We start from the raw sequence: 6,636 nt of genomic DNA on the forward strand, positions 1-6,636 counted from the left end.
CTACTCAATATTACATTCACAGTCCAGTCACATGAACAATATTTCAGTCCAGATTTTTTACCTCTGTTCCTTTACTTCAGGGTACAATAGTCGTTTGGGCGCTCCATAGACAATCACAGTGCTCTAAGCTAGGGTTGCAGACGATATCCTTTCTTTGAACTTCCTATGACGACGGCTGTCTCTACCCTCGTTGGTCGGTCACTTGGCATTTATCAGAGAGAACTCTCATCCATGCAGCGGGTCTCGTCCTGGAAACAGTCTGATGTTATTGGAGAGATATCCCGTTGACACAACTACTACGATCTTCCATCAGGTTGCTAGTAAAAACTAGGACAAACGAAAAAAAAGAGTGAGGGCCTTTGTCCCCTTAAATATCTTTTTAATCCTTTGTTTCAATACTGAAGTTTCCGTGATTGTCCCTTTGTATGATGACGTCATTTTGCCTCTCTCCCTTCGAACGTCTCTAATGTGGATGCTTAATTTTGTTCAAAAGCCCTCACAAACTTTTACTGATTCACCTTTCTAAACTTGTTAATCCTCTCTCTTTAATTTTTCATACAACTTTCAACAGGAAATATGTTATTCACTTTACAAGAATATAAAATAATTATTTAATTATTATTCTAATTTTACATTTTTCATAATATATACGTGATTGAGACCTCCTGTAAAACTGAGCCCGATAAGTTAATTGTTTAACTTATCGTGCGAGATTTTACAGGGTGATATACTAGAGGCTTCTCTGCAAACACTTGATATTTGGGGGGGGGGACTCTGCTTAATAGATGTTACCTCTCATGGGCTTATTGCTTTCACTTTCTTACAGACTGTTTCTGTATCATATCTTTTGTAAAGATGTTTTGCTCCACTGACCAACTGCCCCACTTTCCTCAGTAAAAAAAAACAAGCATCTTCTGGTTTGCAGAATATGCATTTCAGCTTCAAATTTGTTGAGCTGGCTTCTCATCCACCTCTTTTCAGAGTAAACTTCCTCATATAATTTTCTGATGGGAATACAACCTTCAGCTGTTCAGGAAACATTATTATTTATCAGGCATCCCCCATGGAGTCAGAGACTCATTGTGGGAGATACTATAAGCATCATTCACACAATACTTATAGTCTCTCCTTGAAGACATTCACTGACAAAGCACTTGCAACCACTTCTTGAAACTCATTCCAGTCCTAGTACCCTTGCTAACCACACCCTTATACAATTTTCAAGGTTTATATTTTTTTTCTCTTCCTTCTTGCCATGCATTGAAAAAAATCTTCAAATCTTGAAACAAAACCTGTCCCCTATAATGTATTGCATTCTTCTTGAATTCTGTATCTTACCAGCTTCTTCAATACCTTAACCATCATTTCTGATATGGTGATTGGCCTATAATTCTGTTTTGGAGCCTCCTTTATACAGTGGAACTATTTTGCTCTCTTTCCATTCCACTGGCACGTTCCATGAAATGAAGTTTAAATTAAAACAGCTTGGTCAGAGGAGGTGCAATTTCCCTTGCACATTCTTGTAACACACGGGCTGGTATGCCATCTAATCCCATGGGCATATTTATATTCTTCTTCTTTCTCAGTCTTGGTTGGTCCACTGCTGGACAAAGGCCTTCCCTTTTTTGACCACTTCTTTCTGTCTTTGGCAGTCTTCTTCCACTTGTCAAAGTTCCTAAGTCATCATCCCATCTAGTCCTTGGCTTTCCTCTGTTTCTTCTTCTGGTTGGTATTCAGTTTGTAAGCTTCTTGGTCTAGTGTCCATCCTCTCCTCATTACATGACCTGCCCATTTCCATTTTCTGGTCTTAATGTGAGCTAGAATGTCATTTATCTTGGTTTGCTCTCTAATCCAGGAGTTTCTTATTTATCTTTTAAAGAGATCCCTAGGATGTTTATTTCGAATTTTATTTGAGCAATCTTCAATTTGTTTTCCAGTCTTTTTGTTTAATGCTAATGATCATTGTTTTGATCAGAGCTTATTACCATGACTGGTAATAAGCATTGATCAATTACTTTCCTTTTTATGCACAATAGGATGCCACTCTTAAGAATGGAACTTAGTTTTCCAAAAGCTGTCCATGCCAACTGTATTCATCTATTGATTTCTGATTCATTGCCTTTATCTAAATCAAAGAGCTGTCCTAGATAGACAAATTGATCTCCAATATTTAACAGATTATTTTCCAGGGTGATGGATGATTTTATTGCTGACTTGTTGGGCATTACTTTAGTTTTCCCAGTACTTATTTTTAACCCTTTTTTAGACTTTCTGTATTAAGTTGGTCTATCATGCCTTGGACTTCTTTAGCTGTTTCAGCTATTATCAAGATATCATCTACATATCATATGTGTGTGAGAGGTATTTCTTATTTATCTTTATACCTTTATTGTTCCAGTTTAAGTTTTTAAAGTTTTTTCTAGTACTGCACTGAACAGTTTTGATGATAGAGTGTCCCATTGCCTAACTCCTCTTTTTATGTTGAATTTAGATTTCTTGTTCCATAGCTTTATGGTTGTAATAGAATTGTTATAGATATGTTCTAGAAGTTCGATATACTGAGTTTCAACACCTTGTTTCTCTAGGGATATTATTAGTTCATTTGTCTTGGCTGTGTCAAAAGCTTTTTCATAATCTGTGAAAGCTAGACAAAGTGGTATGTTGAATTCATTACATTTATCTAATAACTGTCTTAGTGTATGGATATTGTCCTTGGTGCTGAAACCGGATCTGAATCCTGTCTGTTCTATTGATTATCTTCTAGTATATGTGTTATCCTGTTTGTTATGATGTGAGGAGTTTATAGAATGTTGGTAAGAGTAATTTTTTATTTCTTCCTTGTCTCCTTTTTTGTGCAGTAACACTAGGTTGGTGTTTATATTAAGTTCTGCAAGGAAGTGCATAAGCACCTCCAATTCCCCTTCTTAACATTATTATTATTTTAGAGTGTTGACCTGGTTGGCAGAGTGGCTAGCATACCTGCTCTCTCTTGCCAACAGTTCATTGGATTGAATTCTAGGCATGGATGTTTGTGATTGTCTTCAAGTGGGATATGAGCTTCATTGCCTGGTGTGAGACCACCACCACCACCATCACCCTGCTTATTGGAGACCTAAAACTGGCTTAAAGAGTTCCATGTTTGGTCAGGGGCATATATTCAGGATGTACTAGGTGTACAGTGCACATCCAAGGAATAGCAATATCACCGATATTATATTTTTGTATTTATTCCTGTTAAAGATCCCCCTAATTGATTTCTGGTTTCACGTGATTCCTAAAATTAAACACAACATATATTAACGCTTCACGAAGAGGACACTTTTTGACCCGTAAACATTGCATCGCATTCATGTTAATAGCCTGGGTGTGCAGTCAAAAATACAGACACTTTGAGCCCTTTGAACAGACATACAGATGGTGCAGCAGATGAAATTCTTAGTGTTTCAGTAGTTTTAAAACACCTTGAAAGTGAGGCAGGGTGTGCACTGAGAGAATAGCACCTAGAAATCAGTGGCTATGATTGGTTATTGTCATGAGTTGCTTTTTGTTGTTTTCTGACTTTTGCATGTGTGAAGTGTGAGTTTGCATGTTTAGAACACCATATAGACAAGTAATTTTCTGTAAATAATTTATAATTTTTTCCCCCTTATTTACAATTGGAAACAGTGTTGACAATCTACTGAATGTTTGGTTTTCTGCCAGAGCTTTTGCAGATTGTATGAGTATAGTCAAAGGAGTTGAAACTTGTGTATAAGCGTAAGTAAAACAAGTTATTTCAGCCTTTCTTTGATTCAATCCAGAAAGATAATAATTTCTCGAGGGATTACTTTTTCCCACTTTCTGTGCGTATTATATAGCTGTATTTAAAAATCATATTAAAATTCACATTATCCATGTCTCACTCTAGTATTTTGTCAATGATAATCTAATCTAATAACGAATCGTAAACTCTTTGTGCTTCTCACATAAACGGCACACATGAAGAATAGCTATTGTTCATTTGATCTTTATGTTTTTCATATTTAAAATTATATTAATTGATAAATTAAAGTATTCAAAGTTACCTAAAATTAATTGAACTGGACCAATTAAGATGAGCCCTGATGTGCTATGCACACTTAAAACTTTCATACATCAATAAAAATGCAATCGTACAGTCAAATTGACATGAACTTTGTAACGCTGGATGATTAAGTCGCAAGGCAGCACACCAAGTATAAATGGGCATGTGATGTCATATAGGACATAACATGCCCTATACCTATATAGTTATAGGTATATCCTATATGTATATAGGATTTGACCTATATACATATAGGTATATAGGTCAAATCTGGAAATAGACAACAGAATGAGCAAAGTAGGTATGGTGGGTAGCCAGCAATATACATACACACATATATACAGGGTGTTCGGGATAAATTTGACATATTTATAATTAATTATATTTTTCCGTAAGTTACATGTATTAACACACACTTCTCTTCATTTAAAAGTTTGGACCCTTCTTCATTCATATACAAGATGTCAGAAAGGATGGATAGCTGGAACCCACCTGAATCACGGAAGAGAATAACTTGTATCATGATGATTCGTGCCCGCCATCAAAATAAGGATATTACGACTGCTGCCCAATGCTCCCTGAATACAGTAAAAACAATCAGGCATGAACTAGAGACTTGCAATGGTGACTACGAGGATGTAGCAAGAAGAAAGATCCCTAGCAGACGATCTGATTGCGTTCGTACAGCAGAATTCCTCGCAAATCTGCAGGAACAGGTGTTGAAGAACCCTGGCATTGGAATTCGGGCTTTGTTCGTGGAGTTGCTAACTGTAGTCAAGCCCTGGATAACAAGGGTAGCCAATGGTAGGCCGTATGTATGGCAGCAGGATTCGGCCCCTTGCCACACCTCTGGGAAAAGTCAAAAATGGTTGTCTGAAAATTTCTACGACTTCACCAGTCCAAATGTTTGGCCTCCAAACTCCCCAGACCTTAACCCCATGGATTATTTTGTATGGGGCGCAGTTGAAAAAGACACCAATCGCACTTCCAGTAATACAAAAGCCCAGTTAATGGATAAAATTAAAACAGTTTTTGCGGCCCTTCCCAGGGAGACTGTAGCATCAGCTTGTTCGAGGTTCCGAAGCAGAATTGAAGCTGTGATCGATGCTAATGGTGGTTATTTTGAGTAAATCTTGTTGATAGTATTGTAATTAACTCTGCCTGTAATGTTTTTTTTGTCAATTCATTAAATTTAATAGATACAAAGAAGATTTTCTTTTTCCTTACGAAACTGTCAAATTTATCCCGAACACCCTGTATATATATCATCAATTTCCTGATATGTACAACAAGGGATGCTCAGGTTACTATGACAGCACTATATGATTAAGTTTACAATATTATTAATCTTCTATCAACAGTTTTCCTTCTAATCTATTACTTGTGAGCACGCTGATATTGTCATATCTAACATTTTATACTTCTATGGCACTTCTGACCGAATCAATTGATCTAGACCTTGTTCTTCCTCTTGGTCTCTTTCCTGCCATCATGGCATCAAACACCTGTTTTGCTAACCTTTCTTCACTCATTCTATTTAAGTGGCCATACCACCTTAGATTAGTTCTGATAACACATTCTTCATTGCTAATAATGTCAAGTTCCTTTCTAATATCTTCATTTTTAATATGATTCTGTCATTGATGCCATCGATTCGCTCCCCTGATTTTTCTCAGAACCCTTATATTTGTGGTCTCTATTCTTTGATCAAGTACTTTATTTCTGAACCAACTCTCAGATCCATAGTTAAAAACTGGTTTAAACACTGTCTTGTATACTGCTAGTTTGGTAATTTGGTTAATTTCTCTCATATTCCATATAAATTTATTCAGCTGGCTACCCACTATACCAGCTTTGTTTATTCTGTTGTCTATTTCCAGATTTAACTTATCATCTTCACTAAAAACTATGCCTAATAGCTGAAATATTTTACTTGTTCTATAGGATGTCCATTCAGAATACAGCTGAAGTTTTCTATGTTCCTCCCTATTTTCATAGTTTTGGTCTTTTTATTGCTGAGTTTCATGCCAAATTTGTTACAGCTATTATTCAATTTAATTAGTGAATCCTGGAGACTTGCACTAGATGTGTTTAGGAGTACAACATCATATGAATAAAGCAAAGAGCTAAGTTTAACATCTCCAATTCTAATATCAGGCTTGATGCCACTTTCTTTCATAATGTGATCCATATAGATAATAAATAAGAGTGGAGATAATATGCATCCTTGTCTTACCCCTGATTTTATATCAAACCATCTTCCTTTCTTTCCTTCAATTCTAACTACGACTTACAACTAAAACATAGACTATGTATCACTCTGTATAATGTTCCATTCACCCCATATAATCATAGTGTTTTGAAAAACAGGAATGGATTGATGAAAATGAGATACTGTATGGGGGACAGCATGGCTTTGTGAAGGGTAGATCATGCCTCAGTAACTTGCTCAAGTTTTATAACACAGTGACAGCTGAACTGGATAAGGGTAATGGGTTTACAGTGATACTGCTGGACCTGGCTAACATCCAGCAGTATCACTGGATACCACATGGAATTCTAATCTGTAAACT

Source organism: Typopeltis vanoorti, chromosome 10 (genome assembly GCF_054136105.1).
Source record: "Typopeltis vanoorti isolate ZY-2024b chromosome 10, IOZ_Tvanoo_1.0, whole genome shotgun sequence".
NCBI classification, from domain to species: domain Eukaryota; kingdom Metazoa; phylum Arthropoda; class Arachnida; order Uropygi; family Thelyphonidae; genus Typopeltis; species Typopeltis vanoorti.